The sequence below is a fragment of the Hyperolius riggenbachi genome, chromosome 4, assembly GCF_040937935.1.
Source record: "Hyperolius riggenbachi isolate aHypRig1 chromosome 4, aHypRig1.pri, whole genome shotgun sequence".
In the NCBI taxonomy this organism is placed as follows: domain Eukaryota; kingdom Metazoa; phylum Chordata; class Amphibia; order Anura; family Hyperoliidae; genus Hyperolius; species Hyperolius riggenbachi.
The window spans coordinates 191,666,210-191,689,945 of record NC_090649.1 but is presented as its reverse complement, the minus strand read 5'-3'; the positions used below and the strand labels follow the sequence as shown (position 1 = coordinate 191,689,945).

At 42.7% G+C, this 23,736-nt stretch overlaps 1 protein-coding gene across 1 annotated transcript in view; it reads right to left on the bottom strand.

Annotated features, from left to right (window-relative positions):
- The window catches only part of LOC137571668 (leucine-rich repeat-containing protein 15-like), a 43,887-nt gene extending 23,091 nt beyond the window's left edge, over positions 1-20,796 (bottom strand). Inside the window, exon 1 of the mRNA XM_068281160.1 lies at positions 20,727-20,796. The gene's annotated coding sequence lies outside the window, so the exon portion shown is untranslated. The remainder of the gene's footprint in view (positions 1-20,726) is intronic.
- Between the last annotated feature and the right edge of the window lie 2,940 nt (positions 20,797-23,736).

The window sequence follows — 23,736 nt, the reverse complement described above, 5'->3', positions numbered from 1 at the left end:
CTCAGCGCAGTCTCAGTGGGAGCGCATGTCTGAGGCTGGGACCACACTTGTGCTCTCTTCCGCACACTATTTTTAACACATGCTGCCCATTTCTGTGTGCTTAAACGTGCGCGTTATTCAACAGCAACTGATGATTTGCTATGAAGAAACACACGCAAGGAGTCATTTTATGTTACAAAAAGTACACCTTTTTTTGTGCAGCATGTGAAAGGATGGTTCACCGAGATTTTGAATCATTCCATTGACTAAAATAGGATTTTATGTGTAATGCAACTTTGCACCTGGACAAAAGCATGCAAATTTGTCAAGCCTGGTCCCAGCCTTATGTCTGCAACAGATACTAAGGCCCGGTTCACACTTGCGTTAAGTGTCAAAAGAAGGATCCGTGAAAACTGATCTGAGTACCAGTCAATCGGATCTGTTTTCACTCCGTCTGCCTTCAGCTGCCTCTGTTCCGTTTCCCCATATACCCCAACAACACCCCCCGATTTCTATCAGCAAAGTAAATTTTGGAATTTTGCTGTATAGAACAGTCTGTGTGAAGAAACGTTCCGTTTTCTCATTGCCCCCAATGCAGTGTTTCAGCTTCCATTTCCGTTCCGTTGGGTTCAGTGGTCTGGAAAAATTGCTGCAGAAGGAAACTTGCAGTCCGTTCAGCAGATCGTGCGGAACGGATACGTTCGAATGGACGGATGTGAACGAATCTGTAGGTTAACACTGGATCCATTCGTTTCCGTTCAGATCCATTCCTTTCCAATACGCAAACGTTTTTTAGCGCTAATGTGAACCGGGCCTTACAGCAAATGTTAGTATTGGGATCATAACTCAACACTACTAGAACTAATGACAACCTCTCATTATTCTGCTAAGCCTTGAAGTGTGCCAAAACTTGGAAACCCTGGTGGGCTAGAGAACTTGTATCTGAATGTCTTTATGCTGCTCATTGTCTTCAAAGTCCCTCGTGTTCAGGGAACTTTTTCAGCCACCCACAGCCTCCTTTAATTTCACCAAGTGATGACCAAGTGAATCGGAACTGGACATGCACTATTTCCAAATCATCCATGCCCTGTGAAAAAAAGCACTTGTTTAGTTGCTCTTTCATTCATATCCTGGAAGTCCTAAAATTGTGCAGTCCCGGTTCAAAGGAGCTAGTTCAGATTAATAGAAGCACAGTGAGCAGCATTGAAGGCGGAGACCTGAGGCGACAGTGACGCTGCTCTACAGCACTTGGAGTGCAGAAGTCAGGTGAGTAATTCTCTGCCCGTCTGCTTGCCTCTGCATATATGGAGGGGGAGAGAGCAGAAGGAGGGGACCCAGGTGAGGGTCCCCGCCACTGTCCCCGCTGCCCCTCCTTCTTGCACTGCTTCCCCTCCTGCTCATGGCCGCTGTAGGGGGTCTTGGCGACACCCCCCTTCCTGTCAATCACTCGGTGCGCCACACCCCCTTGCACCCAATGGTATGAATGCACCTGACTGACAGCAGTGGCGCAATGGCATTGAAATAGAGTGACAGCATAGCCTTTACCTCCCTTCCAGAGCACCATACACACTCATAAAAAGCCAAAAAACTTGGGCGCCTACTAGCAGTGGAAGCTTGGGCGCCACCATAGGGGCCCATTTTATTATTGATAAAGAGGGGAAATGTACGCGCCATTAGGTAACTTTTTTGCGGAAGGGGGGTTACGGCAACGGGGACGGTTATGGTTAGCCATGGGAGTGGAAGGTTAAGGCTAGCCGTGGGCGGTGGAGGATTAAGGTTAGTCATGGAGGTGGTTGGTTAAGGATGGCCGTGGGTGGTAGGGTTAAGGCTAGCTATGGGGGGTAGGGTGAACGTTAGATGTGGGAGGTTGGTGGTTAAGATTAGCTGTGGGGGATGGTTGGTTAATGATGGCCGTGGGTGGAAGTATTTGGGTCAGCCTTGGGGAGGGAAGGGTTAAGGGTAGGTATGGGGGTAGGGTGATTGTTAGATGTGGGAGGTTTCTGGTTAAGGTTAGCCATGGGGCTGGTTAAGGTTAAGCATCGTTAATGGGAGGGTTCAGTGCTTAGATTGAGCTGTAGTAAAATATCTGTATTTAATACCGATATTTTGCTATAGTTTTTTCCACTTTAGTAGTAGAATACTGGTAAACTTACAAATATTCCACTATTGGCTTTTCTGGATGCCCACATTTCCAGGTGTCCTTTTTTGATGTACGCCACTGATAATGGGCACAGGCGCACCTGGAGGAACCCCCTGGACTGATTGGTTGGCCAGTAACAGAATCACAGGTGAGGTAAACCTCACATTCACTTTGCTGAGCATGCAGTAAGCTGCAGTAACTGGCAGTAACTTGTGCACAGGGTGCTGAATTGACCCCATTATGTCTTTTATGCATTGATTCAGCTCATCATGTGTGAATGTCACCCATTCAAAACCACTGATTTTTTACAGGAAACATATTTCATGATGTCAAAATTAAAACAAAAAGCATTCTGTGTAAACAAGCCCTGGCATAAATAGACTAGTGATTCAGTAGGAGGCAATTTACAGGCTGATTCCTGTTGAGCTAACACTCCAAACACAGCAGTGCATTCAATCTACAAAGACACACCCATGTTACGGATATTAGTACAGATTCATCTACAGAACTCTGTTGTGAAGAGTTGAGATTGGGAAGTAGAAAGCAGGATCAGCAGCAGATAGCAAGCTTTGGGAGTGGGGACTAGAGACTGGGGAGCACAGTTTGCATGGGGGACAGGTGACCTGTTACTCAAGGGAGTAAGGAGAGGAGTGGCTGGGTACATCAAGTCTGTGCAAAGACCAGATATTTGCTATGTGGACCCATGAAATGTAGTTACAGCCCTAATTAGTGTATTTGTTTATCATACTGAAGGCCTCACTGGAGACCAGAAATTAATCTGCATATTATCACAGGTACAGTATATGCGGCCTCACTTCGAGACAGAATATGTTCAGTGGTAAAAGTAGTTACATTTTGGTATGCGTGAGCTAGTAAAGGTAAAACTTAATGTGAACCTGAGGCCTTTCTTCTTTTCAGGTTAGATAACAACGGGTTGATTCACAAAGCGTTTCTTTTGAATTATCTCACCTTATTTATTGACTCAAATGATCATGATGTATCGCTCCTTATCTAACTTAACTCATGATTTATCGCTCCTTATCTAACTTAACTCATGATTTATCACTCTTTATCTAACTTAACTCATGATTTATCACTCCTTTTCTAACTTAAATAACCTCTCCTTATATAACTTTAATCATGGGTTATCTCTCTCATGATTCACAAAGCTTTTCTGTTAAATTATCTCACCTTATTTATTAACTCACAATTTATCTCTACTTAAATGACTTACATCATGATTTACAATGGGATGCAAAAGTTTGGACAACACTGTTAATCGTCATTATTTTCCTGTATAAATCGTTGGTTGTTACGATAAAAAATGTCAGTTAAATATATCATATAGGAGACACACACAGTGATGTTTGAGAAGTGAAATTAAGTTTATTTACAGAAAGCGTGCAATAATTGCTTAGACAAAATTAGGCAGGTGCATAAATTTGGACTCCACAAAAAGAAATTAAATTAATATTTAGTAGCTCCTCCTTTTGCAGAAATTACAGCCTCTAAACGCCTCCTGTAATTTCCAATGAGAGTCTGGATTCTGGTTGAAGGTATTTTGGACCATTCCTCTTTACAAAACATCTCTAATTCATTCAGGTTTGATGGCTTCTGAGCATGGACAGTTCTCTTTAACTCACACCACAGATTTTCAATTATATTCAGGTCTGGGGACTGAGATGGCCATTCCAGAACATTGTACTTGTTCCTCTGCATGAATGCCTTAGTGGATTTTGAGCAGTGTTTAGGGTCGTTGTCTTGTTGAAAGATCCAGCCCCGGCGCAGCTTTAACTTTGTCACTGATTCCTGGACATTGGTCTCCAGAATCAGCTGATACTGAATGAAATCCCTCAACTTTGACAAGATTCCCAGTCCCTGCACTGGCCACACAGCCCCACAGCATGATGGAACCACCACCATATTTTACTGTAAGTAGCAGAGGTTTTTCTTGAAATGCTGTGTTGTTTTTCCTCCATGCATAACACCCCTTGTTATGCCCAAATAACTCAATTTTAGTTTCAGCAGTCCACAGCACCTTATTCCAAAATGAAGCTGGCTTGTCCAAATGTGCTTTAGCATACCTCAAGCGGCTCTGTTTGTGCTGTGGGCGGAGACAAAAGGCTTCCTCTGCATACAGCATCTCCTCGTGTAAAATGTCCCGAATGGTTGAACGATGCACAGTGACTCCATCTGCAGAAAGATGATGTTGTCGGTCTTTGGTGCTGGTCTGTGGTTTGACTCTGACTGTTCTCACCATTCGTCGTTTCTGTTTATCCAAGATTTTTCTTGGTCTGCCACTTCAAGCCTTAACTTGAACTGAGCCTGTGGTCTTCCATTTCCTCATTATGTTCCTAACTGTGGAAACAGACAGCTGAATTCTCTGAGACAGCTTTCTGTATCCATCCCCTAAACCATGATGGTGAACAATGTTTGTCTTCAGGTCATTTGAGAGTTGTTTTGAGATCCCCATGTTGCTACTCTTCAGAGAAATTTAAAAGAGGAGGGAAACTTACAATTGACCCCCTTAAATACTCTTTCTTATAGTTCGATTCACCCGTCTATGTAGGTCAGCGGTCACTGAGCTTACCAAGCCAATTTGAGTTCCAATAATTTTATTTTTTTTTTGAAAAAACATTTTATTGATTTTCAATAAAGCATAACACATACAACAGATAAACTTCAATGACCCCGTACAGAGTATCTCCCCATCCCCTCCCCCCGCGCCCACCCCACCTCCCTCCCCTACCCATAAACACATTGATATGTATAGTACCATCTCCCAGCATAATGGTCAGCATGTTAGGATTATATGTCAATTTCAAATTTTTTTAGCCACCCCTTCCACACCTTGTAGAAATTCTTAGTGGACCCTCGGTTCTCGTACACGTTCTTATATATTGGTATGTCTAGATTTATGGAGGACTTAAATTCAAAAATAGATGGCGGTTCTGGTTTTTTCCAGGCTAGGGCTATCGCTCTCCTCGCGTAGAATAATAATAGTTTTGTAAAGTATAGTTTTTTTTCGCTGAGAGTGGTTTCCCCGAAGTGATTAATTAGCATTGCTGAGGCTGTGAATGGAATTTGTGGATCCACTACCTCTGCGACCAAATCGTGCACCAAGGCCCAGAACTGCCTGATTTGTCCACATTCCCAGAAAATGTGAAAGAATCCTGCACCCTCCAATCCACATCTCCAACATGCGTCCCCCGCAACCAGTCCCATCTTGAATAATCTGCGGGGGGTATAGTATACCCTGTATAGGTATTTTATCGCACTTAGCCTGTGCCTAGCTGCAATTGGGATTTTGACAAAGTCTGTTATCGTTCCTTCCCAGTCTTTAAGAGAAAGATCCGGGAGGTCAGTACTCCAAGCCGTAAACAATTTGTTGGGCGTTTTAGTGGGTTGGGTAATAAGGATGTTATATACTTGTGATGTAATACCTTTAAGGCCTGAGTGCATCATCATTTGTTCCATCTTGCTGGTGTGCAAGATTACTGGCTTAGAGCAGAACTGGGCCTCATACGCATGTCGGAGCTGCAGGAACCTAAAGAACATAGAGTTAGGGAGTAGGTATTGTGCTTTAAGTGAGTTAAATGACATCAGTCCCTGTTCTCCTACAATGTCTTTTAGTTTGAGGATACCTTTGTTAGCCCATATGGAAGGATCAGGGATCGTGGTGAATTCTTTTAGGCTGATATTGTTCCACAGGGGGACATGGGGGGACCATTGATTCTCCTCTAATAGATATCGTTGTACCATTTCCCATACATGTGCCGTAGTTTTCATCGGGGTTGTTAGGGAGGGGATGGCCCTAGATCCTCGGTACGGAAGGGCAGATAGAGCCATATAAGAACCGATAATGGTGGCTTCCAGTACCGTTGAGTTCCAATAATTAGTTCTAAAGGGTTTGGAATCAATTAAATGACAACAGTGCCCAAATTTATGCACCTGCCTAATTTTATTTAAACAATTATTGCGCACTTTCTGTAAATGCAATAAACTTCATTTTACTTCTCAAATATCACTGTGTATGTCTCCTATATGATATATTAAACTGACATTTTTAATCAAAACAAACAATGATTTATACAGGAAAATCATGATGATTAACAACGTTGCCCAAACTTTCACATCCCACTGTATCTTCTTTCTCAACTGACTTAACTTTATCTCTCCTTGGGCCTGATACATTAACCCCAAGAAGAAATAAATCATGAGTTAAGTCAGGTAAATAGAGATAAATCATGAGTTAAGTAGTTTAAGGAGAGATAAATTGTGAGTTAAGTAAGGTGGATTAATTCAACAGAAAAGCTTTGTAAATCAGTCCCAGTGTAACTAAAAAACTGAAAGCAAGGCTATAGATTTTATAATTATCAGGTACAGTTATTAAATAATAACTTAGTCACAATCCACATGGCCAGAAAGTGGCGCTGTTCTCCAAGCATCTATTAGTATAGTAACTAAGTATGTTACCCCATTTTTCAAGATTTCTGCAGGCGCAGTGACCCATTGATTATGAAAGTGGGTTGCTGGGGGGGACCAGAGGATCGGTTTGTCCCGTCGCGGGCACAGGACGTCTGCAGGGGGGCGGTAGAAGCCCCAGGTAAGTGTAACTCTTTTTTTATGTGTCAATCAAGGTTCACTTTAAATCCCTGCAGTATTTTCTCTTTATAAGTTCATCTCTTCCAGCTGAAGCAGAGGGTGTGTTAGTTCCCAAATCCTAATTAACCTTCTCACATGTGGGGAAAGGAGTGCTCCCCATCCCCAGACTTCCATGACCAAGCCGCTTACATGGAGGTCAGCGGCTGGCACGAAATGGACTGAAACAATCACATGACAGGATGGTTAAGGGAGAAGGGGGGTATATTACATAAATTGTATCTCACTTTTTATTGAAGAAAATACTACAGCTGCTGCACTTGGGATGAAAAACGCATCCAAAGGAATGTTTTGTATAAGAAACATTATAAATAGGATCTGGTTTTGTGTGGGTGAACGAACCATATAACATCCTGCATATCTGTTCTTAGCTGTATGCATGCATGCAGATATAACCCTCAATGTACGCAGATACATGTAAATAAAGGTGCACTGTAAAGAGCAGTCTGTGTTTACCAGTGGGGTTTAATTAATGGAAATAGGGGATGTCTGGAAGCAAGTAAGTACAGCTTATATAAACATGGAAGTAAATGCTAGGAACTGATGGTGACCACACACCATGCTGCCATATTACAGCTGATTATGTCTGTTAGTGTGGGATCTCACATAGTTGCTGGTCTAGACAGTGATCCAGCATGCCCCCAGAAATTACACTTATGTCATCGCAAGGTTCCTTATTGGGAGGTTCATTTTTTTCTACAAGTGCTCAGTGCCCTTTAAAGGCAGTACACTTAATCAGTACACTATTGAGCTGGTCCTGGATAGGTAACAGACACACATTTGTTTAAGTTGGGCTGGATTGTCTGTCACCAAAAAGCATCAGTTATCGATCCCTTGGGCAACAGCTCGGGAGGCGAGCACTGTGAATATGCCCCCCTCTCCTGCATCAGTCTGGGATCTGTTGCTAAGGGAAGGGAAGAGGGACAACAGGTGGTGCACAATAGAGCTACGGAATATGTTGCCGCTTAATAGCGTAAATTAATAATAATAGTAGACCGTCTTCTGGAAGGCAGGGTTAAGAGGGGAACAATTGATTCCATGCTATTGGTCACATAAAGATCTTGCAACCCCTTTTGTAAATACTTAACAACTGTCTGGACCCATCGCAGACACCATGATAAGTGGCTACCTAAAGCCTGGTACAAACTACCAATTTTGATTGGCCAATAACTGGCCAATATTACCGCATCCATGAAGTATGAGGGGCAACAGATTTTAAATACAATAAAATGATTGTGTAGGTAATTTCCCATACTACATGGGGGTGGTAAAAATAGCCAATCCAAATCAGATGTGTCTATGCACCCTAATGGTCATTGAGCACCCGGCTTGAAGGTGGACATTAGGTGTGAGTGAAAAATTATTAAGATATAAAAATTAGCATTACTTAAGTTGGGACTATAAAATCAACAAACAACACACATTAAGACATTGGTTAACTGTACCCAAGCTATGATTTGCTAATCTCACGTTCTTCTCCCTGCATGGGCCACATTAGGATATTATTATTAATTAAACAGAGCAGGATCATCTACCAGACAACCATACAGGTGCTAGAGTGCCAAGGGGCCCACCAGCCACCTTCTTTGACCTTTCTCCACTTCAGCTTACCAAAAAGACCACAAGGGGGGCCCAAATGATCTACTTCCTTGCCTAGGGCCCCCCATTACGTCTTAATCCTATAAGGCTTTGATCAGCCAGAAAAGTTGATATAGATCTGTTCAGACAACCACTAAGGACATTTCTGGAACCAAAATAGAGATGATTAACAGAGATGCTAGTAATTCTGGATTGCATGAAATTGTATGCAACTTGCATGCAGGCCAGAATTAAGAACATCTCATTGACCAATTTCAGTCTAGACCAATTGTTGTTACCCCCAAAACAGGTTCCCTGGGTTGGATATTTCTGCCCGGGGGCTTCAGAATAGCATTGCATATCTCTGTGACAGCAGAAAAGCGCTGGAATTCCACATGACTGGTACACCCAAACATGCTGCGCTCACAGTAGACACAGAGACAAGGAAAGAATTACCAGAACCACTGAGTCAAAACAGGCAGAGTTGATAGATGTGTTTGCTCAGGCAAACTTATTGGTACGTAGTGCTTGGTTTGGGCACACATTACTGGTAGGCAGTAGGCACCTGTGGTAAAAACGTATATTAGCCACAGTTGGTTATGGAAGTTGGTTATGGAAGGAAAGACTGGGTGCTAGATGCTGAAACAGCACCAGATGAGGAGAGATGAATAGGAGGTCAGCTTTAATTGGTAAAGTTGGAAGGTTACGGTCAAATATATGGGGGGAATTAGGATTAGGCAACCAGAAAGAATTAAGTTATATATGTATGTGTGTGTGTGTGTGTGTTTGGGGGGGGGGGGGGGGGGTTGGGAAGGATATTAACCATGAAAGACAACCAAGGTTGTACAGAAGAAAGACTTTAGTGTAAACCTATTTGATAGTGATACTAGTATCTGCAGGTGCCAGGGGATATAACTCACTCGCTTTCCCATAATTGGGTGTTATTTTGAACTCTGCCCCTCCCCATCAGCAAGCCCACCGTGGGCATTTTAGTGTGAAATGTCTCAGCAGCTTTAGACATCTACATCTGCATTGCCGCAGACGTACCCTAGCTCAGCACCCATCTGCAAGGCCGAGGCTACCAAGCGGGGCGGGCCATGGCAACACAGGAGGGAGTGACCACGGCTTCAGAAACACTTCAGGCAAAAACACCATGGTGGTTTTGCCGATGGGAGACGTAGTTTCAAAAAAATACAGAATTACGGGCAAGCAGTGAGTTACTTTGCCTGGCACTCACCAATACTACAATTACGGTCAAAGAGGTTTACACTAATCTTATTGTTGATTATACTGGAGGTCCTCTTTAAGGGTACCTTTTATAATTAGGTGGGAAAGATATGCCAAAACACTGATGAATGATAATAGTGCTGCAAACCACAAATAGAGTACTGACTTATGCATTGTCAATACTACAATGCATATTGGGCACTCACTATAACTACCTTCACTAGCTACAAACATACACATTGGGTAGATTTCAAATCTTAAATCATGTCAAGCCAAAAAAAAAACAAAACAGATACTTACCTGAGCAGAGTGAAGGCTCTGGGTCCTATAGAGCCTTCCAGTTCCTCTCCTCATCCTCTTGTTTGCCCAAACGCTCCTCAGTTTAAATATCCTGCCGTGGGAGGCTTCAGCAGTCTTCAGGAGGCCAGAGTTCTCCCAAAGGCGGGTGGCTCTGTACTGAGAACGTGCAAGTGCGCGAGAGAGGGCGCTCGCATGTGCGCAGTATGGAGCGGGCCGTCTCCAGGAACGCAAGTGCTCCCGAAGACTTACAAAGCCCACCCGCAGCGGAAGAGGACAACCTAATCCAGTCAGTTCTGACAATATTGTTAATAACACCTGATCTGCTGCATGCTTGTTCAGGGTCTATGGCTGAGCGTATTAGAGGCAGAAGATCAGCAGGAAAGCCAAGCAAATGGTATTGCTTAAACGGAAATAAATATGGCAGCTTCAATATCACTCTCACTTTAACATGGTGGCTACTCCAGTATAATAATTGCTTATATTTTCTTTTGTCTGTATTGTGTTTCTTTCTCTATAACCTTATCCAGAGTGAAATGGCTATTGCTTTCTCACATTCCTCAGCACTAACATGGCGGGAAATAAATCCTAACAGTGCTTGCCTTCACCGCCACACATGAGGTAATACACTCATTCACCACAGAAGACCTTCCAAACAAGTCATGTATTTCCACTCCAACGGCACTTAAGCCAGCGCAATCCCCTAATGTGCTCTCTAGCACAGCTCAAAATAGATGGGAAAATATGCTTGTTATAGTACTAACAGTTTAAAGCAAACCACTGTCAAAAATGTGCTAAATAAGATAGATGCATGTATAAATATATCAAGTGATAATTAGGAGCTGCTTTCTGATTTTTTTCCCATTTTAAAGTCTGCAAATGCATATTTTAAAGGACAACTGAACTGAGAAGAAAATGGAGGCTGCCATATTTATTTTCTTTTAAACAATACCAGTTGCCTGACAGCCCTGCAGGTCTATTTGGCTGCAGTAGTGTCTGAATAACACCAGAAACAAGCATGCAGCTAATATTGTCAGATCTGACAATAATGTCAGAAACACCTGATCTGCTGCATGCTGGTTCAGGGTCTATGGCTAAAAGTATTAAAGGCAGATGATCAGCAGGACAGCCAGGCAACTGGTATTGTTTAAAAGGAAATAAATATAGCAGCCTTTATATCCCACTCAGTTTAGTTGTCCTTTAAATCTTTGTTTAGAAAAGGATGTTTCCCTGCATTTGTATTCCTTAGTCTATGTGAGAATTTATCTCCATTCCACTGACACAATTTTCCTGGTCCCACTTGTGTTGGTTTAAAAATGAAATAGAAATATAATTGTTAGAAGACATTTGTTGACTGCTAATATTATGTCTTTTAAAGATCCCAATTTGTACACTTGTGTTATGAACAGTTTCACCTTTTTGTGTATCGTGCAATTTTTATTCTATGTTTCAATAAACATGTTTAAAAAAAAAAGAAATATGATTGGATGCTATGAGTAGCAAGCATCCAGGGTGCTTTCAGGGTGTGCTAGACGTGCTTCTGATCTGGAAGGATTGTGTATTTCTCAGTAAGACTAGAGTTCAACCATAACTGATACCTGAAGTGACACGATGAGCTAAGCATGTACAGTATATATACATTTCCAACCCTACATAGACCTAGCTTGTGTTCCTTTTTCTAACCGTAAATGTTAAAAAATCTAGGGCGATTATTCTATTTATTTTTCTCCTGAGTTTTCTCCTATGGAATACATTTTCAATCTTCTCCCCAAACTAACATATCAGCACTTTGAAATTGAAAACGTGGTCAAAAATAATGTCAAACACATTTTTTGTGGTTTGCAAGAGGATGGGGGGATAACGCATTAGAGGTCATAAAACTCCTGTGCGGCTGAGCAGAAAATAGATACAAAGTTGTATAGTTCAAGATGTTTTTGAATGGGAGCTGAATAAGCATTATTATTCATTTAAGACATTCAACACTTTAAACTTGCTTTTTTAACTTTTTAAACCAAAACAGATATAAGAGATTCCAGAAAAGTCCTATTTAGAGTTAGGAAAATGATACAGTTGTTTATTTCATCAGTTTATTTTTGCTTTGGGTTTGCTGTACTTCTGTGGCTATGCTGTGTTTTGAGCTTTTTGCTTTTTTAAATTTTTATAATGGTGTTATCACAGCTTAAAATGCATTGTGACTTTGATTAATGAAAGCACTAAACAGCAGAGACAGTACCAGTGCCCACCCTGACTGGGGGGTATACAGCAGAAAGCAACATTGTGGATGGCAGGATAGAGGAGCCTATCAGATATCATCAAGAATTGGAACCGATACCAGCTTTTTGGCAAAGACTGCTTGAAGTTGGCGGATAAGTTAACCAAGACACACAACACTGTCTAGGTTTAATCCTCCTTGGCTTATCCAATTTTATTTACTGAAGCATCTGCAGAGTTGATTGGAAGTGGCACATTAGCATGGAAGAGTTTATTTGTACAGGAACAGACACATATTTTCTCAGAATACAGCTGAAGTCACTGAAGATAAGAATACAGGGAAAGGCTAACTCTACATAAATCAGCACAGAACAGCACACTACTTCCAGTAAACACAGCAGTCAGGAAATGCATGCAATGATAAATAGATTGTGTCCTCTAGTCAGCAGAGAGCCAGGTGCTGACTATTCTATTTTAAGTGTATTTCTAGCACAAAAATAACATTATAGGTGTGTCCCATTTCAACATATCCCGACCTGGGCGGAGATCATCTGAAATTATAAGATTCCCCTACAGTGCCACATGCTGGTGAAATCTAATACTGCTTAGTTACATTTTAAACATACCAGAGTCCTTATTTACCTGTTTAAAGGGAACCTTAACTGAGATTAAAAAAAAAAATTCACTTACATTGGGCTTCCCCCAGCCCCCTGCAGATGTCTTGTGACTGCGCCAGCTCAAACCGATCCTCTGGTTCCCCGTAGGCAGCTATTTTTTATTTCGGCAGTGCGCAGTACACATATTACGTACATATATATGCGTACCATACATACTGCGTCTGTGCAGGACAGTGGCGCACAATCGAGTACGCGCTCTGCCAGAGTGCAATCAACAGCGACTAATCAGTCACCGGAATCAAAACTAGCCGCCTGTGGGGGACCGGAGGATTGGTTTGAGACGGCACCGGCACAGAACATCTGCAGGGGGCTGGGGGAAACACTAGGTAAGTGAAACTTTTTTTTTTAATCTTCAGTTAAAGTTCCCTTTAAAGTATGCCTGAACTGAGAGGGATATGGTGGTTGCCATATTTATTTTATTTTAAACAATACCATTTGCTTGGCAGCCCTGTTGATATCTTTGGCTACAGTAATATCTGAATCACACACCTGAAACAAACATGTTGCTAATCCAGTGAGACTTCAGTCGGAAACACCTGATTGGCATGCTTGTTCAGGGTCTAGGGTAAAGCGTTTTAGAGACTGAGTCTCAGCAGGACAGCCAGGCAATCTGCATTGTTTAAAAGGAAATAAATATGTCAGCCTCCATATCCTTCTCGGTTTAAAGCTGATCTAAACTCAGAACTTCCTCTCTGCTCTAATACCTTAGCCACAGCATGATAACCTTTATAGGGGCAAAAAACTTCATTAGAATTTGTGGAAATCCTAAAAAAAACCTCAAGTTTTAACCTGAATTAACTTTCCAGGCAGCACAGAAAGGGTTAAGCCTCAGTGTTTACTTAATAGTAGAGAGCTAGCAAAGGCAGCATTTCTCTGCAGTCTCTTACAGCTACTGTTACACAGGATGATCTGGCTGTACAAAGAAACTCACAGCAGTGGATTTGTTTTTAGCAACTCTATGTGGAATAAGACTTTTCATTGTGAGCTGTACAAGAGTTCGGGTCCAATTATATAAAATTGGAAAACCACAATTGGCAGTGACGTAGCAATAGGGGTTGCAGAGGTTGCAACAAGGCCCATGGATCTGAGAGGCCCATATGGGGCCCTCCTCCAGCTGCTGTAGTGGTAAAGATCACCTCTATATGTGCTTTGCCTTTGAAAAGTGGAAATCATTGGTAAACCGTTGCTTTCCCCACTTTGCTCGTTGTACAGATATGTGGTACTCAGCAGTTATATAGCTACAGACCTACAAGCCCAATTGCAAATTTTACACTGGTCCCCTCCTAGTACATAGCACAGACCACTAAACCGGCTTTATAAGGACCGTTACTGTGTAAGAGGCATAAAAGCAGAGGGCAAATGATATGATTTGTTAATGATTACCACTATTCAAAGTGAATACAGAAGTGATTATTAGCACTACAGCAACAATAGATCTTCCATCTTCCCAGGGGCATAACAATAGCCCCTGGAAGGGATGCAGCCGCGGGGGGGCCCTTAGGAGGAGAAGCCTGAAGGGGGGCCCTGGCTCTGGGGCCCTCTAGGGCAATTTCTAGGGGCAGGAGGAGGTGCAGGAAGGGGGAGCATGCGCAAACAGCAGCGGGGAGGGGGAGCCCCGACTCCCCCCTCACATTGGGCTACTATTAACGATCCCCCTCCAGCAATGACACCTGGGGGGGGCCCATCCAAAGTTATGCAGGGGGGCACAGTGATTTCTAGTTACGCCCCTGCAGCTTCCTGATGTCTTCTGTAATGTACTGCAACATTCAATGTCCCCTCCCTGTAGTATATTCCAGATTTCTAAAGTTATTTGTAGTGTATTTCAGCTTTCCAGTGTCCATTATAGTGTATCCCAGCGGACTACTGTAATATATTCCAGATCTACACTGACTCCTGTGATGTATTCCATCATTATAGTGTTTCCTGTAGTATGTTCCTGCTTTCCAGTGTCCCTGTATGTATTGTAGGTTCCCAATATTTCTGGTAGTTTATTTCAGTTTTCCAGTGTCCATTTTAGTGCATTCCAGCTTTGTAATGTCCCATCTTCCTGATGTCCCTGTAATGTATTTTAGTTTCTTAGTGTCCACTGTAGTGCATTCCAGCTTTCCATTGTCCCTTGTAGTGCACTCCATGTCTCTAATATTCATTGCATGTATTCCAGCTTCCCCATGTCCACTGTAGTGCACTGTAGCTTTCTGATGTAATTTGCGGTACATTCCAGCTGTCCAATGTCCTTTGTAGTGCATTCCAACTGTCCAAGGTCCCCAGTAGTATATGCTACTTTCGCCTGTAGTGAAATACGGAATTCCAGTGGTATTTGTCATGTATTATAGGATTCCAGTGTCCACTGTAATGTATTCTGGCTTTCCAATTTGCTTGTAGTGTATTCCAGATTTCCAGTTTCTCCATCTAATGTATTCCAGCATTGCTCCCTATAGTTAATTCCAGCTTTGTATGTATCCCCGCATTCCAATGCCCTTTGTAATGTACCCCAGCTCTCCCGTGTTCCCGGTAGTGAATCCCTTGGCTGATTGTATCATGGTTTCCACATTGGGGTGCCACTATACTACCACCTTGTACACAGTTCCTACTACCTTCTACTCTACCTCTTTACCCCATAGACTGTAAGCTCATTTGGTAGACCTCTCTCCTCCTATGTGTCATTACTGCTGTGTAAGGTGATTACATATTTTCCATCCTCTTGTATGATCTATTGCTTACCTTTTCAATTGCTGTCTAACCCATTTCCTTGTAACTATCTGTGCTGGTGCTTTGTAAATTATTGTTATTACTATGATTATTAATAATAATTCTCTAATTCATCTACACTGTAGTATGGTGTGTCATTGAACTAGATTGTGGGGAGGGGGAGAGATTGCTTTGCTTGAGGCCCCAAATTGTCGAGAAATAATGCCCCATTGTACGAAACAAAGATGTAATATGAAACGGTTTCTGTTATGACTGCTAACTTTTTGGGCGATAGTCTGAGATAACTATGCACAGCAGGCAAAATAAGTGCAGTGAATTTTCCATTTTCTCTGCATAGAACTGACATCACCAGCAAGATGGCAGCTCTGATACAATAAAAAGACAGGCAATAGAAATCAGCTATGGGGGAAAAAAATAATAAGGGACGAATACTGTGATAAGCATGTCTGTTATTTCAGGCTGCAAATAATTACTTACATTTTTTAACTATGCCTCAAAGGGAACTTGAAGTGAGAGGGATATGGAGGCTGCCATATTTATTTCCTTTTAAACACCTGGCCGCCCAGCTTATTCTCTGCCTCTAAAGGTCTGTACCCATGATGTCGCTGGATCCATCTTCCTCTGTCGCATGGTGAGTATTCAGCTTAATACCTTTAGCCATAGACCCCAAACAAGCATGCAGATGAAATGTTTGACTAAAGCCTGACACGCTTGTTTCAGGTGTGTGATTCAGGCACTACTGAGGCCTAAAAGATCAGCAGTACAGCCAGGCAACTGGTATTGTTTAAAAAGGAATTAAATATGGCAGCCTCATTATCCCTCTAACTTCAGGTGTGCTTTTAGGCAAAGGTTTGACTAAAGACAATGCAGAGAGAAGCAGTGACATTCAGAATATACTAACCCATATCAACCAAGTAAATGACACCATTCATTTTCTAAGATCAATCAGAATGATAAACCAATAGTTTTTTAGTTGCTTTTTTGGTGGTTACTGGCCCAGCAAGCAGCAGCCTGGAAGAATGTTAGAATAACATGACCCTCGATCAACAAGTGTTATGTAATTATGCATTCGTGACCTTTAGCCAGGGCCACTGAAAATGGCAGCTGTTTCCACATTATAAATACATTGAAGTAATATAGCTGTGTGGGAAACTGTGTGTAACACTGTCTCTACTGAAGGCACAGATTCTTAGTTATACAGATTCCCAGGAGAGCTGACATCTCACTGACAAACACCAAGACTTACCCATGTCTAGAGATCATGACAGGCAACTTCCCACCATTCATCTCACTTCAACCTGTGCAGGATGTGACTGCCACTGACGTTTTTTTGTTTATTATTTCCTGTAGTTGTATACAGCCAACATCATACTCAGCGCATTGAACTGTGTACAGAACCATTGACATCCATCCCCCACCACTTACATAATGTCCCAGCACCACATTCACATGAGTGCTCACACATTCTAAGGTTAGCCTGCTCAGCTGCCAATTCATCTCCTAGTATGTTTTAAATTATGGTAGGAAACTCATGCAAAGACAAGGAGAACACAAACTCTGTGCAGATGGAGGCAGCGGTGGGAATATAGTCCTGTATGGATTCAGCGAAATGGCTTTAAGCATACATGCTGGGTTAGGCAAACTGATTTCCAATACCTGATTCATGTTTTCAATGTATTTGTCATGGTGTTATTGTCTCTTCTCCCCATTAATTGAATAAGTCACTAATCCACTTGGCGAAAAAACCTGATGCCTATCCCTAAGCTCCTCCCATAAAGTAAACTATTTCTTGCTGCCTTCCTGACCCTAACTTTCCCCCAACACTAACCGCTTCCTTATGCCTAACCCAATCTTTATAACCCTAGCAATTAACAGTAACCTCAACCCCATTCACGTTGCAAATCACTGAACACAGAGGGAAAAATGCCAATGTTTTTCCTGTGCACTTGCTATATGATTTCTGGTGTTCTTCAGTTGCAATAAATGGAATGCAGACTCAATACCATTGCACCAATCATGCAGAATTCACTGCATTTGCTGATCACACCCCACTGCCATTGTGCCAGTATTATAGGCTTTCTGTGAGAAAGCCCACTCTCCAACTGTTCATGTTCTAAAAAGCAGAGGGAAATAAATGTTGCATGAACAGGGCTTTATATACTAATCTATGCCTAATGCCAGTCAGTGTTGCCAACTCATCCCTTGAATTACTGACACATAAGAATTATACAGGTTTTGTGGCTAGGTAGATGCAGTTAAAGCACTGATTATGTGCAAATAGCCCCAGAACCTGTATAACTTAGATGTGTCAGTAATTAAAGGGATGAGTTGGCAACACTGATGCCAGTAGATAACCCTTACTGATATCCACCTTTTGTCATCAGAGTGCACAATCTAAGGACCATGGGTCAAAATCATCACCGCCCACCATTAGAGCAAATAATAGCTGAAGAGTGGTATCCAGGGGCGTAGCAATAGCTATAGCAGCCATAGCAGCTGCTATGGGGCCCTGAAGCATAGTGTGTCCAGTGGGTACTTAAAGGGACCCTGAGCAGTAACCTAATTTAAAAGATTTCACTTGCCTGGGGCTTCCTCCAGCCCACCGTAGGCCGCGAGATCCCCTGGCGTCCCCCTGGCTCCTTTCCATGTCCTGCTGGTGGCTCCCCGTTACCAGCGACACCCGGGCCGGGCCACTCTTCTTGCATTCTGACACTCGTCGTCATCACGCTGGCCGCTACGTGTCATCGCGCCAGCCGGCCTGGCAAGTCTGGACATGCGGGGTTTAGAGTTAGAAAAACGCGCATACGCAGTCCTGTCACACCGGCCGCCGTGTTGACGATGAGCGTCAGGATCCAATAAGAGTCGGTCCGACACCCGACCCGAGTGTCGCCAGTAATGGGAGCCACCGGCGGGACATGGAGAGGAGCAAGGAGGACGCCGGGGGACCTCGCGGCGTATGGTGGGCTTTTAATTTAGGTTACTCCTCAGCGTCCCCTTAATGTATTCACCTTTAATTTTTTTAAACTATAAACTATGTGCAGTTTTGATTGCATGTTAATGTAAATTTACCAATTAACTCATATCCACAGGGTAGGGACAGGTGGCATTGCTTAAGAGCGCCTACATCTGAGGGCTCCATAAAAGTTTTGCTATGGGGCCCAATGATCTCTAGCTACACCACTGGTGGTATCTATGCAAGGTAACCCCTCGTTGCCAACTTTCCATTCGCAACCGATAAATCCTCTGGGTTCCAAAACCAGCTATGTCATAGCGGAGAGCCAGTACCCTAACCAGCCTCATCATAGTGAACTTATCTGGCCCTTATTCAATTCACTATTTCTCCTAGGTAAAATAAATATGGTAAAAGTAAAGTTAAATAGGTAAAAGTAAGATAAATAAAATGCCTTTTAAGCGACCGGCGAGCAGGAAAACACTCTTAATAATTTTGAGAATATTTTTTCGCCCACTTTTTGGTTTTTTTCAGCTGCGGAGTGTTGAAAAGTTATTTTAAATAGAAGATGAAAAAATATCTCCTAGGAGAACTTAGTAGGAAAAGTGTATTGAATCTTTGTATCCAAGACAAAACAGCTAAAAATGGCGCATCAGATTTGGAGCTAAGCCACAGGGTTAGGATTAGTTGTCCACCAGGGGGAGTTAAGGTTAGATGCCCACCTAGAGGGGGGTTAATGTTAGGGGCCCACCAGTTGGGGGGGAGGGCTGGTTAAGGTTAGGGCTGCACCTAGAGGGGGGTTAATGTTAGGGGCCCACCGGTGGGGGGGGGGGCTGGTTAAGGTTAGGGCCCCACCTAGAGGGGGGTTAAAGTTAGGAACCACCAGGGGTGTTCTGTGTGAGTATAAGGAGAGGCTAAGTCATAGTGAAATATCTGCAAATATTACCAATATTTCACTATATGAATTAAGTAGTAGAAGTAGGTAGATTGACTGATATTCTACTACTGACTGTTATTTCCTGCGCCTTTTAAACCAAAAATGTTTTCTGGTAAACCCCATGCCCAAATTAGCTTGGGATGCTTTTGAATGTACACATCCAAGACCCTAGGGCTGCAGTGCAGACCAAACCATTTACACACCTTACTACCCCAGTGCAGCGCATCCACGAATAATGTGCTTTTCCTCACCACATGTGTTGGAAACAAAAATGATCTGTAGGCAGATGCAGTTTTTCTTGGAGACCTTTAATTAGCAGCCAAAGTATTGTCCCGGTGTTTTAGAAGGATATTCTTACAAAGAGATTCATGTGGTCCCAGAATAGTGTTTTACGTGCATAACATCCTTCCAAAAATAACGTCATTGTAACTGGAAGACATCCAGCACTTCTCATTCAGGTCGGAGATTTCTGCACTTCAGCACTTTGGATGCCATTAGATTGCTCTGGCTTGTGTGTACACACTATTAAAACTATTAAACTTACAGCAGGATAGAGTGGCAATCTGCTGCATCCGATCCACAACAAAGCATGGCAGTAAAGTAAATGAAAGGGTACATTGGTAAGAAAGTTTGTTTCTTCCCATTCACTAAACTGAACGGAAGAAACATTATTCAGGAATAAATGTACGGTAAGTTTGTGAAGAAGTTTAACTCTAGAAAATGTAAAATGCCAAGCAACATTCACATTTAGGGTTTTTTTGCACTGTGCATGTTATGTTGTGATAATATCGCAATGCAGAGGTGCCATTAGCTGTGCTATGTGACCATACAGTGAAGCATACAGTAGAATGAAAGTATGCTTTACTACCACTGTAAATGTGCACAGTGCGCAGTAAACGCACAGCATGTTGGTGTTACTGCTTTGGAACCCACCGCACCACACTCAGTGTGAAAGCACCATAGGAATATCATTGCATCGAGTTGTGATACGATAACATTTGTCGGTTGTGATGAAACAGTCACAGTGTGAAAGAACCCTAATGGTAATATCCTGCGGATGTTTCATTGACTTCATATTATATCAAGTAATTTCACTGATTGCTTTAACTTCGCCAGTCTTACTAAGTAATGTTATATAGAAGTAAATGCAGCTGCTAGTAAGATTACTAAAGTACAGACATATGGTGACTGAAGAAACCACATGTTAACTTGATTTAGAAAGGTCTTCTCTTTCATACAGATCATATTACAGTTACAGCCAGATTCTGCATCAAAACTTAATAAAAGAAATGAGTGTACTGCATAGATTGGCATGCTGGGGAATGACAGGAGAAATCATAAAATCCACATGTCACCTACCCTATTAGCTGAGTATGGTCCTAACTCCTAAGGTGATGCTGGTGGAGCTGTGTCTGTGTTCTGCAGCTGTACAGACTAAGCAAAGCCTTCCACCCCTCCCTCTATTTAAAGCTTTTTTAGATCAATGAATCAGCAGAGGGGGATGTGTCAATGGGTTAAAAATCTTTCCCCTTTTTTTTTTCCACAAGTTGAACTTCATGGTGCTTCGCACTGCAGCTCCCACCTCTTTGTTGCGTGTCTGACCATAGAATGGGATTTCCCGGTCGGTGATGAGGCTTGTTAATCAGGGACAGAAGAGATGCTGTTCCAGTATTAGTTGTACAGTGGAGTCTACATACATTCATGTGATTTTACTCACCACTAGAAACAAGCATCTCCCATTCAGCTCACCCCTCCTGCTGGCACTGGCAGTCATAGACTCCACACAGCACTCCACTCTTAGCTTTATGTTGTGTTTAAGCTTAATGTGTATGATTTTGCGATTGTATGATTATTGTATGTATTGTATGTATAATTAAACAGTGGCATAAGGAGTTATGGGCCCCATGCGAGTTTTACATGCCCTCCCTTCCCAAGCACTCTATACATAAAGGTGCCCATACACTCGTCGGATTGGCAGCAGATAGATAAGAAATGCATCTGATGATCTATCTGATGCGTTTTTATAACATTTTTTACCAGGATACAATTCCAATAGATTTCCGTTTGAAATCTATTGAAATTCGATCTGATGGCATTTTTTTGCCTTCAGATTTCCATTAAGGCCAATGCAAACTGATAAGCAATCTCATCAGATCGACCTAAATTTTCCACCCTTCCAGTTCGATGGAAATCTATCGAAATCGATCGAAATCGGCCATCGATCGGTCAATTGGCCAACCGATTTGCAATCGATCGATTGGGATCGATCGGTCGGCCAGAAAATCGGCTGAGTGTATGGGCCCCTTAACAATTGATACGGCACACCAAAACCTGCCAAGGACAAGCACAGTGTCAGAGGTGCAAGAATGGGATGGGGAACAGTGTGTTAAGGATTACTACCATTCAAAGCATTCATTCAAGTGATCATTACAAGCACAGGACCAATAAAGAGCTAATACTGCAGTTGAGAGAGGGCCATCCAGGGGCCCCGGTGAGGTTGAGACCTCGGCAACCCCTATTGCTACGCCATTGTGAGTTATAATTCATCTGACACTAAACAGGCCACAGTAAATTAAAGCTGTTTTCATCCATATATTCATTAATTGACCCCTAGGTTTACCGTTTTAGACATAAGCGTTGTACAAACATGCTGCTTGGCCGTTGCATAAAACCATGTCTTGTTCTATGAAGAGAGGAGGGAAAAGGGGCAGTGTTCCCCTGAATGGAGAACAACATAAAATAATGCTGCTCGTTTGTTACTTCTCATTTAGCAGGGGCAAACCCAGGATTTTCAAAGGGGGGGGGGGGAATTCCTAAAAAGGTCTCTCTCCCCAGAGCTGCTCTATGCTCTATGCTCTGTACACATGCTGCTGCTACATCCAAAGTCAACTGTAGCAGGGAAAGAAAGTGGGCAGTGCTGTGAGCTCCAGGATGCCTGCAGATATTCTGGTGTCTCAACTTCTGCCTGTCTCCAGACACTGCACTGGCACTGGTCTGAGGGGGGATTCTGGGTAGCTGTAATCCCCCCCGTGTTTGCCTATGTTTAGTGATCTGCAGTGGCAGTTACACATGCTAGGTTCTCAGTTGAGATGGTCCCAAATGAATATCCCAGCTTGGGTATTTATTTATTATCTGTAAAGGGCATAACTGTAACCATTGCGGTTGCACGTCTACTTACTCCAATGCTGGGTCCTCGTCCAAGGCAGGTAGGGAGGGGCAAGGCAGGGAGGGCTGGGGCTAAGGGATGCAGAGCATGACAGCGAAAGCGTCATACATTACCTGTCGCCTGCGGAGCTAGCGACGCATCCTCTTCTCTTCAGCTGTGCCTTACAATGTGTCTCTTTGTGGCACCTGATGCATGTCACATGACATGCAGAGACAGGAGCCATAAGGAATTACACTGTATGGCACTACTGAATAGAGGAGTAAAGAGGACATGTCACCAGCTCAGCTGTCAACAGGTAATGTATGATGCTTCTACTGTCATGCTGTGCTCACTCGGTGGAGTGCTTCTTTCTAAGGGAGGGTGGAACTTAGGTGGGTAGGGCCCATGCAATTTTCACAGATGGGCCCCATGGTTTGTAGTTACATCACTGTGTATCCGGCTTAAAGGGAACCTTAAGTGGCAAGTGACATGATGATGATAGACGTGTATGTACAGGGGCAAGCAAACAAATACATAAGCTATGTTCCTTTTATTCTTTTTCTGCCCGAAAGATTAAACCACTTCACCTCCCTCGGGATGAGTATCTACGTCCCTGCATTGTCCCCACTTTCCCTCCCCCGGGATGAGAAACTACATCCCATGCTTGTGCGTGCTCCCGCTCGCCCGCCTCCTCCCCTGCGCACTCCCGCGCTCATTACTGCCACTGATCGCTAGACAGTAGATCAATGAATTGGAACACAGCTCTCATTCATTGATCTAAGTCCCCAAGGGAAAGACCGCGGCCATCAATGAGACGGCGCCGTCATTCACAAAAAAAAGATATTTACACGTCCACGCATAACTTCCTGTTTGCGTAGTAATACCATGCATAGGAAAGTTATGCGCAAGGACATCTTGTGGCCAAATAGTAAAACTACATCTACAAACATTTTTTCATTAAAATACTTTTTTTACATTTAAAATGAACCCCTTACCTCCCACTTTCCCCAGTAGTTACCCCCTCAAAAAATGTTGTAAAAAAAAAAATATACAGTTAAAAAAATACACAAATAGTTACCTAAGGGACTGAACTTTTTTAATATATATGTCAAGAAGGTATTTTACTGTTATTTTTTAAATTATGGGCTTGTAATTAGTGATGGACGCAAAACTAAAAAAATGCACCTTTATTTCCAAATAAAATATTGGCGCCATACTTTGTAC